The sequence below is a fragment of the Schistocerca serialis genome, chromosome 5 (genome assembly GCF_023864345.2).
Source record: "Schistocerca serialis cubense isolate TAMUIC-IGC-003099 chromosome 5, iqSchSeri2.2, whole genome shotgun sequence".
Classification (NCBI taxonomy): Eukaryota; Metazoa; Arthropoda; class Insecta; order Orthoptera; family Acrididae; genus Schistocerca; species Schistocerca serialis.
The window spans coordinates 210,710,879-210,725,487 of record NC_064642.1 but is presented as its reverse complement, the minus strand read 5'-3'; the positions used below and the strand labels follow the sequence as shown (position 1 = coordinate 210,725,487).

Below are 14,609 nucleotides of genomic sequence, written 5' to 3'. Positions count from 1 at the left end.
TAGAGTTAGCTGACATTCTTCACACCATTCACAAATCCTGTCCAAGTCATCTTGTATCCTCCTACAGTCACTCAACGACACCTTCCCGTACACCACAGCATCATCAGCAAACAGCCCCACATTGCTACCCACCCTATCCAAAAGATCATTTATGTGGATAGAAAACAACAGCGGACCTACCACGCTTCCCTGCAGCACTCCAGATGATACCCTCACCTCTGATGAACACTCACCATCCAGGACAACGTACTGGCTTGTATTACTTAGGAAGTCCTCGAGCCACTCACATATTTGGGAACCAATCCCATATGCTCGTACCTTAGTTAGGAGTCAGCAGTGGGGCACCGAGTCAAACGCTTTCCGGAAGTCAAGGAATATGGCATCCGTCTGATACCCTTCATCCATGGTTCGCAAGAAATCATGTGAAAAAAGGACGAGTTGCGTTTCGCAGGAGCGATGCTTTCTAAAGCCGTGCTGATGCATGGACAGCAACTTCTCTGTCTCAAGGAAATATATTATATTCCAACTGAGAATATGTTCGAGAATCCTGCAACAAACCGATGTTAAGGATATTAGTCGGTAGTTTTGAGAATACGTCCTTCTACCCTTTTTATATACAGGCGTCACCTGCGCTTTTTCCCAGTCGCTCGGGACTTTACGTTGGGCAAGAGATTCGCGATAAATGCTAGCTAAGTAAGGAGCCAATGCAGTAGAGTATTCTCTGAGAAACCGAATTGGAATCCCATCAGGACCTGGCGATTTATTTATTTTCAACCCATTCAGCTGCTTCACGACCCCAGGGATGTCTATTACTATGTCCTCCATACGGGAATCTGTGCGAGACTCAAACGGCGGCCGGCCGGTGTGACCTTGCGGTTCTAGGCGCTTCAGTCTGGAACCGCGTGACCGCTAAGGTCGCAGGTTCAAAATCCTGCCTCGGGCATGGATGTGTGTGATATTCTTAGGTTAGTTAGATTTAAGTAGTTCTAAGTTCTAGGGGACTGATGACCACAGGTGTTAAGTCCCATAGTGCTTAGAGCCATTTGAACTCAAACGGCGGTATGTTTGTACGATCCTCCTGCGTGAAAGATTTCTCAAATGCTCAATTTAAAATTTCAGCTTTCGTTTTGCTGTCTTCCGTTGCCAGGCCAGACTGATCAGTGAGTGACTGGATGGAAGCCCTCCATGTGGTTGAATGCTTCGCGCATCGCTCTTTTCACAGCAGCACGAATCTCTGCTAACTTTTGCCTTCCCTCATTCTCCCGATCTTTCTTGTACCGCGAGTGCGACTGTCTTTGCTTCCTAAGTATTCTCCGAATTGCGTTGTTAAACCACGGTGGGTCTTTTCCGTCCGTAACCCACTTTTTCGGCACATTCTTGTGCAATGCGTGATTTATAATGTGTTTAAAATTTGCCCACGTCCATCGTACCCTGAATACGTTGAAGTGTCGGTCGTTCTGTATAGTTGTGAGGGCGTTATGTCAGATCTGAGTGCATTCAAATGTAAGTGAATTGGTGGCGCTCGTATGGTGCGTGCTTCCGTAACCAAGGGAGACGAAATTGTTGGTAGCTGGTGAATGACGAAACCAGCCACAAATACTTTTTAAATGTTTTATTTTAGTGAGGTAACGGGTTTCTAGCCACGATGCCCAGATGGCTAATATTTTTAGTTACGCAAACGCTTTGATCGATAGCATGTCGTCTGCTCTCACACTGCACAAGAATATTTGAGTATTTAGTGCCACTTTATATGTTGTTTCATTAATAAAAATACCCGAAAGCGGTTGCATTAATTTATATGTGGTACCAAATAGTTGTCACACCAGTTCCAGTAGAAGGTGATTTGTTTTGTTGTGGTCAGTGTGGTTTTCCAGGTCGAATTGTATGTTGTTGAATTCCACACAGCACACATATTATAAATAAATTACTTCGGCACATTTCGTAATATTCTTAATGTCAGCGCTGAACATCACACATGTGCTATACGCTTGATGTTTTGTTTACAGTGCAAGGATTATCATACAGATATTTGATTAACATTACGGTTGATAAGATAGTTGCATGAAATACAAAGTTACAAAGTTAGAGGGTGGAATGAGAGCAACACATTTGTTCATCATGATAGTTTATACAGTTATATACTGGTATCTTAAACTACAGTGGCGAGATTGTTATGGGTCCAATTTGTGATCGATTTCTGTAAACAGTCCAAGGAAATTATTTAGAAAATGTTACCGGCTAGCTCAGTTGCTCGTTTAAAATGTACTGGGGTGAACTGACGGTGTGAACATATATTTATAGTTTCCCTGAGAGGTCCATTTTCTTGCCTTTGTTAGTGGTATGTAATATCTGTAAGTTGACATTAATGTTAGAAACAGAGTGTCCATATTGATTCGTGTGAGTGGCTATTGCAACTTTATTTAATTTTTTTGGTCTAAAGGTATCCATTTGTTCACGATATCTTACACTGATGCTTCTGCCGGTCTGTCCAAGTAAAAGATGGGGCAGTTGTCACAAATATTCTTGTAAATTCTTGATTTTTCTAGGCCTACACTGGTGGGTTTGATGCTGTGGGTAATGTTATATTGCATTGTGTTATTAACGTGGAACCTTACTTGAAATCCCGTCCTTCGGAAATGATTGACGATTTGATATGAGATTGCGCCTAGAATGGGAAAGCATACAAATAGTTCCTTTTCTGCACCAGGCTGTGAATTTATTGCTGATGATTTACTATTTTAAACTTTATTGTACGGTGTTGGACTGTTCACAGAAATAAAACATAAATTGGACCCATAACAGTCTCACCACTGCAGTTTAAGATACCAGTATATCACTGTGTAAATATAAACTATAATTTCAAGATTTTAAACATGGCTGAAACAGCAACTGTTGAAAATCTTCACGGTAAATGGTAACAGCCAAACAGTTGCAGGATAAAGATTTTTTAAACTTCTTGACCACGGTTCCGGTATATCTAAATATACCTTCATCATAAGTAAAATACACTGAAATCACATTATGCAGTGGAGATACATAACACAATTGTGCCAAAGGAGTCATCAGTAGTTAAAACATCATCCCCATTTATACAACATAATTATGGACAGAGGGTTGATGCGAACACAGGATAGCATAATTATCTCGCCTGTGAACTCTTCTTTGGCACAATTGTGTTATGTATCTCCACTGCAAGATGTGATTTTAGTGTATTTTACTTATGATGAAGGTATATTTAGATATACCAACCGTGGTCAAGAATTTTAATAAATCTTTATCCTGCAACTGTTTAGCTGTTATCATTTACCGTGAAGATAAACTATAATGGGCGGGCCGATGTGGCCGAGCGGTTTTAGGCGCTTGAGTCTGGAACCACGCGACATCTACGGTCGTAAGTTCTTATCCTGCCTCGGGTATGGATGTGTGTGATGTCCTTAGGTTAGTTAGGTTTAAGTAGTTCTAAGTTCTAGGGGACTGATGACCTTCGATGTTAAGTCCATAGTGCTCAGAGCCATTTGAACCAAATTATAATGATAAACAAACGTGTTGCTCTCATTCCATCCTCCAACTTTTTAATATTGTATTTCCTGCTACTACCTTATGAACCGTAATGATGTTCAAATAACTGTATGATAATGTAAACAAAACATCAAGTGTGTAGCACATGTGTTATGTTCAGCAACGGCATTAAGAATATTATGAATTGTGGCACAGTAATTTATTTACAATACATGTGGTGTGTAGAATTCAACAACGCATACATCGACCTTGAAAACCATATGGATCACAACAAAACGAACAGCTATCTACTGGAAATTATGTGACACAACTATTTCTCATCATATACAAATAAATGGACGCACTTTAGTATATTTTTATTCATGAAACAACCTATAAAGTGGCATTAAATACTCAAATATTCTTGTGCAGTGTGGGAGCAGACGACATACTCTTTGTCAAAACATCATTAGAACAAAAAATATTAACCAACTAAAGATGGGCACGATAGCCCTAAAACGGTTATGATATTAAAATAAAACGTTTAAAAAGTATTTGTGGCTGTTTGTGTCATTCACCAACTAGCGTCAACGGCCGCGGAGTTCACAAGATCCAACACGGATAAAATAAGATCGAAATATTTGGTGTTTCAAGACGCACCGCTTCGAAGATTTATACCTCGCACAGGAGAAGTGGAGAAGCATCATCTGCTAAGTCACAACGCGGACGAAAGTGTGTGTTGAGTGATCGTGACTGACGGTCGTTGAAGACGATAGTTACGAAAAATAATGACACAACAGCTGCGAAAGTCACCGCAGAAATGAACGCCCCGCTCGTGACCGCAACTGGCACCAAAACAACACGAAAAATGACATAGGCTGATAATAGTAGAGCGAGCTGAAATTCGAAAGCCACTCGTCAGGGATGCAAAAGCCCGAAAAAGGATAAAGTGGTGCCCAAGCCATACAACCTGGGCTATGGAGCAATGATCGAGTTTAGGTCCCAAGAGTGAGACATGGCGGTGATTCGGCGACGATTTGGGCAGTCATAACGTGGTTTTCCGTGGGCCTCGTGTTTATTCTTCAATGTCGCATTACTACCAGGGACCAGTGAACATTTTGGCTGATCGCATCAATCCCATGGTTCATTGTTCGTTCACCCATGGTGACCCTATGTTCCAAGACGACAAGACCACTGTTTGCTCAGCTAGCATTGTCCAGGACTGGTTTCGTGAGCACGAGGATGAATTGTCGCATCTCCCCTGGCTACGACACTCATCAGATATTAACGTTATAGAGCCTCTATGACGTGAAAGGAGCATTTTTTTAAGGGCTTATGGGACCAAACTTCAAAGTTCATCGGTCCCTAAGCCTACGCACTACTTAATCTGACTTAAACTAACTTACGCTTTGGTCAACAGACACACCCATGCCCGAGGGAAGACTTGAACCTCCGACGGGAGGAGCCGTGACAAGGCGCCCAAGACCGCGCGGCTACCCCGCGCGGCTAGGATGATTTCTTTGCTATTTATGATACGCTGGTACGTTCTATTTCCCCAACTTTAGCTAGATTAATGTACAATGAAGAGATGCAGAAAATAAATTCTAGTATCAAAATAAAGAGTTTATGGTTAGGACCATTTAACCTATTGCCTTCACTATGACTGAGAATGCGTTCATTTTGGACGTGCCATTTGTTACATCTTGAGATGATTCTCGAGAGAGACTTCAGCTTGAATTATGCTTACTTAAGGATGCTGGGGTCTACACTAAATTTTGTGGTTTAGCAGTGCCTGGACAAAAATGCCTTGCTTAAAATGTTGAAACACACTAAAGATTCATATTGCGTTAAATACAAAGTTTGTGAGACGCTGAAAGGAATTTTTCTTTGAAAGAAGGATGCAGGGACCCTTAGACGGGAGTTGATAGCAACTCTCAATCTTTATGAATGTGTACGCATGACAGTGTGTTTGCCTAAGGGAACCCATAACACTAGCTGCACAGGAAGCGTTACTCTTTATCAGTGCCACCCAGCCAGGTACCTTACTCAGCTACGGTTATTTGTTGTAGTTACCAGAGGGACCAGATGGATTTCCAGTGCATGTTTTAGTCAGCATGTTAGGTTAAATAACGCAATGGAAGCTTTGGAAGGCCTCTAAGGAATTAACCACTCAGGAGGACAGAAAGATTTGCAGATTTTTGGCAAACTAAATGCCACTCAAGGTTACGTAGGAGTGGTTTGAGAGAGCAACATTCCTGGCGAGAATGTGTTTCTTTTAGTGTGAGAAAAGGAGGCTTTAGTCAACACCAAGGAAAGTTGCTAGTAACAAATTTGAGTTAACCACTACTATTTAAGCAACAAAATATCACCATTTGGCGTATCTGTAATCTTTCAGGGCATTTCATTATGTACATCATATTATACTCTCAGACAAACAAAAGTTTTATGGAATTGATGGCTTTAGCATAACTGGTTTGAATCGTACTTGACAAACAGAATGCAAAAGGTTGTGCTGAATAATTCAAACAATGTCAGAAGGGCTGAAAATTTTAGTGACAGGGTGGAAATCACAAACGGAGTCCCACAGGGTTCACTTTTGGGGTTCACTTCTACTCCTTATTTATGTGAATGACCTTCCACTGTCCGCCCCCGGTAGCTGAGTGGTCAGCGCGACAGGATGTCAATCCTAAGGGCCCGGGAGTCACTAGTCACACAACATTTCATTTCTACCTTCAACTTAACATTCAATAAGCAGAATTGGTACTTTTTGCATAGCATGTTAGTGTCATAACATATCCCATTAGAGAGAAAGCCACAGGAGAGATGGTAAACGAAATTTTCCAAAGAATTATTAAGTGTCTCTAAGAAAACGGACTCCCATTGTATATCGAAAAAACACATTGCTTATAGTTTTGTGATACTGTCAACTGATGTAGCACGTGAGTGGGAGTCAGTAAATATGACAGAATAGTCCAAATTTTTGGATGTACATACTGATGAAAGTTTTAATTGGAAGAAGCATGTTACTGAGTTTCTCAAACTATGAAATTTAGCTATTTTTGGTCATGGTATAATTGCTAATCTTGGAAGCAAACGAATCGCACTCCTGTCATAGTTTGCATATTTCCGCTCAACAGTGCCTTATGGAATACTTTTCTGGGGTAATTCATCACTTGGAAAGAAAGTAGTGACTGCAAAGAAGTGAGCAGTGAGAAAAATATATCCAGAATGAGATTTTCACTCTGCAGTGGAGTGTGCGCTGATTTGAAACTTCCTGGCAGATTAAAACTGTGTGCCCGACCGAGACTCGAACTCAGGACCTAGGAGACGGGATACTGGCAGAAGTAAAGCTGTGGGTACCGGGTGTGAGTCGTGCTTCGGTAGCTCAGATGGTAGAGCACTTGCCCGCGAAAGGCAAAGGACCCGAGTTCGAGTCTCGGTCGGGCACACAGTTTTAATCTGCCAGGAAGTTTCAAATCAGCGCACACTCCGCTGCAGAGTGAAAATCTCATTCTGGAAACATCCCCCAGGCTGTGGCTAAGCCATGTCTCCGCTATATCCTTTCTTTCAGGAGTGCTAGTTCTGCTAGGTTCGCAGGAGAGCTTCTGTAAAGTTTGGAAGGTAGGAGACGGGATACTGGCAGAAGTAAAGCTGTGAGTACCGGGCGTGAGTCGTGCTTCGGTAGCTCAGATGGTAGAGCACTTGCCCGCGAAAGGCAAAGGTCCCGAGTTTGAGAAAAATATATGGTGTTTACCCACAGACGTCATGTTGCTTCATCTTCAAGGGGCTAGGCATTTTAAATGCACCGTCACAATACACGCATTCGCTAATGAAATTCGTCATCGATAATATATCACAATTTGAGAAGAAGAATGATGACCATACCTACAAGACTGAACGTAAAAGTGAATTTTATTACCCATTATTAAAGCTGTCAGTGGCTCAAAAGAAGTGCAACATACAGCAACAACAATGTTTGGTCATTTGCTGAATCAAAAGTCTGACAGGTAGCAAAACAAATTTGAAATATAGCTTAAAATCATTTATGGAGAACTTTTTCTGTTCCATCACTAATTTACGTTTAAAAACTGGTAGAGAGTGAAAGAATAATAATAAAGTCGTCCTAGTTTTTAACTGTAGTTCATTAGTAGGACTAAAAATAATGTGTTCACTAATGTTGATACTAATCACGTGTACATATTGTGTAAAATGACTCGTTCCACATCATTTCGATAAAAGAATCGATAAAATGGTATGTGGAACATCTAACTAACTAACTAACTAACTAAAGACTCCCGCCTATGGAATCCTAACAGTCGAGTCTCTCAGCAACAACTCAGCATGTTGCAACGTCTGGTAAAGACAAGCACTAAGGCACTCCCATGAAAGTCCGACTGACAATGTTCTGTTTACCTCAAACTAATTTCCGGGAAAGTGGTCTTGAGAAAATTGTCGAATCAGTTTAAAATATTGATTTTTTAACGATTTCATGATACCTTCAGCTGCCATTCTCTTCATTTCATGTATGGTTGTACAATTTTACCCTTACGCCATTTTCAGGTACTTAAAACAGAAGCATTGCATGTTGGATACATTGGTGACACTTGTGATTTTAACGTAGGAACATATCGTATCTATAGATACACTAGGTGCATTAGGACTTACTTTATGGGCTATTCTTTAATGGTATATTGTGCCATGCTTTCGTTGGTCCTATGACTGCATGTAATGGTCATAAAATAAATAAGAAAAAGTTTTTTGCTGTTTTAGAAGCATGTTACTTTCTAGCAGTTGCTGCAAAGCTCTTATATACAAGGTCGATGTTTTAACGTACCTAACACTAAGAAAATTATAATTTTTTACAGAAATTTGTTAATGAAGGCTTAATGGACACTTTATTCAAAAAGAAAACCAACCAAACACATGTCAATCCCATAGATTAAATAACTTTAATCACAGACGAAAAAGAACCACAGGAAAGCAACGTTCCTGCATGGCTATATCTACCATATCTAGGTGTTGCCTTTGTTATCCATTATATTTAATTATTCTTCATAACTGGTGTAAACATGACTGTATGTAAATATTTGGTTCCGTTATTACGAGAGCACGTTGTTTTTGAATATTGGTACAAAGATCTTACACATAATAACGATCACAGTAATTTAATGAAACAGTCCTGGAAACCATGAGAATGAAGTAAAATCTGCTTTATGGTTGCTTGATCTTTCGCATTACAGTCATATTTATTAATAAGCGTAACGACAATTTTACATTATATAGTTGTGTAATGCTTCGTCGTGGAACTAGAAAAAAGTTGTCCAGCAATTTTCCAGTTTGTAGGACTTTTCGATCATTTAAAACTCTATATGACTGGTTCTTAGATGGATGTAAATTTCAGATTCCTCCACTACATCCATGATTTTTTCCTTTCTTTAACTTACGTAATACCTGAAGTGATTCATCTATGTTAGGTATTGTCGCATATTAGTGTGTGTTCTTTAAATCGCGTGCTAATTTTCCATCGTCGATTATAATATTTTGAGAATTCTTAGCATTTAATTTTGCAGATTCCTGACTGCAAAAATGGCTCCGATTTCCTTGGTATGTATCTCAATAATGGCTGCAGATTGTTAGTGTTCCTGCAGTTACTGTACAGTTTTGTTCTCTTGAAATATCGAGTAATTTTGTCGGAAACAATACCTAGATATGGCCAGACAAGAATTTGGTTTTTCTGTGGTTTGTTTTTGTTTCAGATTACAGTCATTTCATCATTGATACTGGCATTTGTTTAATTTGTTTTATTTTTGAATGATATGTCTACTAAGTTGTCAGGTGACCGTTATTTTTAGTCATGTCTCGGAGGAGATCTAGTTCTTCCTCAATTTTTTAATTTTTTAATTTTATTTTATTTTCTATCAGAACGCATTTTGTGTAACGTAATTGCGGTCCAAAACAAACGCATTTTGAAAAATACAAAAATTGTTATATCGTATAGTAGTTACAATCCTGTAGTTGGCACATTTAAATCTTTCATTTACTGTTGATTGCACATGCCACATTGAAATGCAAAGTATATATTAATGAATGTAATTAAGAGATGTTAACTTCTCAAGGTGAATAACGTAAGAAACCTCACTCTGTATCTATACCTGTGTCTATATCTGCTCTCTGCCGGCAGTGCATGGCAGAGGGTACTGCTCATTGTACTCCTTCCCGTTCCATTCAGGTATGGAACGCGGGAAGAATGTTTGCTTAAATATCTCTGCGCTTGCTGTAATGAGTTTAATCTTGCCTTCGCATTCATTACGGGGGCGATACGTAGAGGGTTGTAGTCTATTCCTAGAGTCATCACTTGAAGTTGGTTCTAGAAACTCTCTAATTAGGCTTTAATGGGATAGAGTTTGCGTCTGTCTTCAAGGGTATGCCAGTTCAGGTTTTTCACAAATGAATTTTTAACGTTAGTTTAGCAGTGTGTTCACCAGAAACTATTTAGATCGTGAGGAAAAGGACCCAAAATGCTGAACATCATCTGTCTTCTTACACTTACTGTGCAAAACATAGTTATATAGTTACTAAATTGTTTGGGGGACGCAACTGGTCGCTTGTAATGTATGTCGGAGGTCAGTATGACCAAAACTTCCGAAGAAATTTAGTTTCTCAAAACTCTCGAAATTCTGTTTCGAATTTCGTTCGAGGTTATTTCTAGAGGGCAGCCTACTACAACAGCATCAGGTGGACCAACTGCTCCTTCCCTTCTGCCGCTTTACCCAGCGATCCCTCCCTCTCTGCCCACCCTCCCACACACACACACACACACACACACACACACACACACACACATCAGCAAAACACCGTCCGGCCACGAGCGTTTCGCCAAAGTTTCACTGCGGGAGTAACTCGGTGGCTGCCCCATTGCCCAGATAACACACAACTCGGTTTGTGCGGCAGAAAACTCCTGAGATAACGCCGCTTCTTCTCACTGCAGCAGTTCGGCGCTCCCTCTATCTTACGAGATAAACCTGCTTATTCTAGAGGTCATGATAACGATCTGAGTCACTGGTCTTCCAGGACAAACATCTGGAAACTCGAAACTTCAGCACAACATAATCTTCGTAGCTGAGACGGGGAGATGTTTGAACTGACTTGTGCACCCAAGAGTTTTGCCGGTTCTTTTCTGAAATAAGCTACAGACGGCTGCAACTGTTTGCTCGTGTAACTGGTTGGGTTAAGAGAAGCCTTGTAGTTCATGCTATAGTGACTTTTAAAACGGCCGCATAATGATCTACGCTCTGTGATATGAATTAATTTTGACAGTACCCTGACAGTATGTTAAAGTCCGTTTTCCAGAGTGACTTCTCAAAGACCAAAGATGACATCTCTCTACAGAAAAGGCAGTAGAACAGATGCACAGAATCAATATCGCTGATGTTCGCCTTTTGCAGGATTCTACGGCACAGATCACATTATACGTTGCTGAAGAGAAATAAACGTTTCTCAAAAAATCATACGGATTCAACAAAAACCTCTCATGTGAAATACAAAATCCTTTATCCGCACACAAATTCTTGCAAATAGTAGATGCAAGTGAACAGATAGACTCTGTGTCCCTAGAGTTCTGATAGGCGATCATCGCTGTATGATATTACCGACTGATAAACAAGATACGATCATTTTTATCAGTATTAGCAAGCTACACCAGCTATGAAAGCTCTTCGCTGCTGCTGTCACAACACCTTGCTGGGTAATTCTATCTTGGCATTTAACTTTACAATTCATCACATGTAAGATTTTCATATCTTTTGTGATATTGTCGAACTTGGGTTGTCTTGGTATTTCAAGAGGTCTTCTCCCTTGACAATATTTTGTGGATACTTGTAAGATTTCCCTTACTTCTGCATTTCGAAGTGCGTGTCCAATCCAGTGGAATCTCTTAGCTTTACTTTCAGATACAGTGGCTCGTTCTCAATATAGATCCTATATTCTCTGTTTGTTAATTCTATCCTTTCGGCTGTATTGTTATCTTGAATCCCGCCAAACATCTACCTCAACGCTTTCGTGGCTTTTTAATTTTGCTTCTTCTGGTTTTGTTAATGTCCATGTCTTACAGGCACAAGTCAGATCAGGTATGATAAGAATTTTATACATGCGAATTTTTGAATTCCATGAAATAAGCTTCCTCTTTAATACGTCCAATAATGCGGAGTAACATCTATTCGCTTTTTCTATTTTCTATTTATTTCTTCTCTGACATTGTTTTCTGTATTTAGCAAGCTTCCAAGATGAGTGGAATGAATTACTGTTTCGCTTTTCTCTGTACCAGTCTTAAATGCATCGATATGCTTCAGTTTGCCGCGAGTCATTGAAGTATTTGATTTTCCTGGTATTAATTGCTATTTCGGTTTCGAGTCAGCTGTTATACTACATTGTGGTGAGTGATTTATGTCTCTTGTTCATGTTCTCCTAAGGTTACGACGTCACCTGCATATGCCAATGTGTTTGAACTGTACTCTAGTTTTGTTCCAAGTTGTGATGGTTTTATTTTCCCTATGATCTGCTCCGTAACGAGGCTGAAAACTGATGGTGATGAAACATTTACTTGTTTGATTCCGGAAATAACATGGGACTGTGCACTTTAACTCTAAAACTTAAATTTATAATGCAAGTTTTCATCAACTCTATTATTTTGTCTGGGATTCCAGATACATTCATAGTCATTCATAGTTTCTGTTAATACTATCAAATGCTTTTTTAAAGTCTATGAAAAGGATGGGCACATCTTAAGCATATTCAGATTTCTTTTTAAGTTGGATTCATAAAATGAAAGTACTATCCACTGTTGATCTCCTTCTTCTAAAACCAACAATCATTTCTTCCAGATATGGTTGCAGGCTTGATAAAATTACATTTGTCTTATCCAGGTTTATATTCACAAATAGGCAATCGTCCCGATGATTCTTTGACGAAGAGTTCCTAGTACGTCATACCAGCGAACATTCGGCAGAAATGAAAGTAAAGCAACATACTCCAAGGGCGGTTATTGCTGATTTATCAGATAGAATCAGCACCGCTGTCAGACAGTTCGCTGCCGATGCTACGGTCTACAGGATAGCATTGTCGTTCCACGGGAAATGCAGAAACACATAGACAAAATTTTCACTAATTTAACAGATGGTAGCTACACTACTAGCCATTAAAATTGCTACACCACGAAGATGACGTGCTACATACGCGAACTTTAAATGAGAGGAAGAAGATGCTGTGATATGCAAATGATTAGCTTTTCAGAACATTCACACAAGGTTGGCGCCGGTGGCGACGCCTACAACGTGCTGACACGAGGAAAGTTTCCAACCGGTTTCTCATACACAAAGAGCAGTTGACCGGCGTTGCCTGGTGAAACGTGGTTGTAATTCCTCGTGTAAGGAGAAATGCGTACCATCACGTTTCCGACTTTGATAGAGGTCGGATTGTAGCCTATCGCGATTGCGGTTTATCGTATCACGACATTCTTGCTCGCGTTGGTCGAGATCCAATGACTGTTAGCAGAATATGGAATCGGTGGGTTTAGGAGGGTAATACTGAACGCCGTGCTGGATCCCAACGGCCTCGTATCACTAGCAGTCGAGATGACAGGCATGTTATCCGCATGGCTGTAACGTATCGTGCAGCCACGTCTCGATCCATGAGTCAACAGACGGGGACGTTTGCAAGACGACAACCATCTGCACGAACAGTTCGACGACGTTTGCAGCATCATGGACTGTCAGACCGGAGACCATGGCTGCGGTTACCCTTGACGCTGCATCACAGACAGGAGCGCCTGCGATGGTGTACTCAACGACGAACCTGGGTGCACGAATAACAAGACGTCATTTATTCGGAAGAATCCAGGTTCTGTTTACAGCATCACGATAGTCGCATCCGTGTTTGGCGACATTGCGGTGAACGCACATTGGAAGCGTGTATTCGTCATCGCCATACTGGTGTATCACCTGGGGTGATGGAATGGGGTGCCATTGGTTACGCGTCTCTGTCACCTCTTGTTCGCATTGACGGCACTTTGAACAGTGGACGTTGCATTTCAGATCTGTTACGACCCGTGACTCTATCCTTCATTCGATCCCTGCGAAACCCTACATTTCAGCGGGATAATGCCCGACCGCATGTTGCAGGTCCTGTACGGGCCTTTCTGGATACAGAAAATATTCGACAGCTGCCCTGGACAGTACATTCTCCAGATCTCTCACCAATTGAAAACGTCTGGTCAATGGTGGCCGAGCAACTGACTCGTCACAATACGCCAGTCACTACTCCTGATGAACTATGGTATCGTGGCGAAGCTGCATGGGCAGCTGTACCTGTACACGCCATCCAATCTCTGTTTGACTCAATGCCCAGGCATATGAAGGCCGTTATTACGGCCAGAGGTGGTTGTTCTGGGTACTGATTTCTCAGGATCTATGCACCCAAATTGCGTGAAACCGTAATCACATGTCAGTTCTAGTATAATATATTTGTCCAATGAATACCCGTTTGTCATCTGCGTTTCTTCTTGGTGTAGAAATTTTAATGGCCAGTAGTGTATTTTTAAATGGCAAGGGATGCCTAAAATAAAGAAAAAAGCCTGATAGTTTCGCTCCCAAGATAAATGATGAATATCCCGTACGCTTGACATCTTTTGGATCTACTGATGTTCAGAAGAAAACAGGACATCTTGAACAACTAGAGACAGGACGTTCATAATCACAGGACGTGTACATTAGTATGTTCTGCGGAAATGATTAGCATTTGAACCACGTCGTCCCCCTGTTTCAAGGTCTACATCGATATCGAGGCGCAACACCACCTACCTGTAAAATGTCTCTGCGGCTCTCGTTGTCGCTTTAAACCAAAGGTAATGGATCAGTGTGACTTGAGCAGACGTGTAGGATGGCTCGGAGACGTACGTGGGAACTGTACCGTCAAAAAAGTGAGTTTCAAAGAGGGTGTATTATTGGCACGAGAGAATGAGATGCATTCATCCGGGAAATTGCTGGTCGTGTGGGACGAAGTGTTTCGGCAGTGCAACGGGTGTGGGCAGAATGATTGACAGAAGGCCGTAGATCACG

The 14,609-nt window shown here is 40.9% G+C and overlaps 1 protein-coding gene across 2 annotated transcripts in view; it reads right to left on the bottom strand.

The window, feature by feature from the left end:
* The window catches only part of LOC126481084 (uncharacterized), a 319,354-nt gene that overhangs the window by 87,908 nt on the left and 216,837 nt on the right, over nucleotides 1-14,609 (bottom strand). The window lies entirely within an intron of this gene.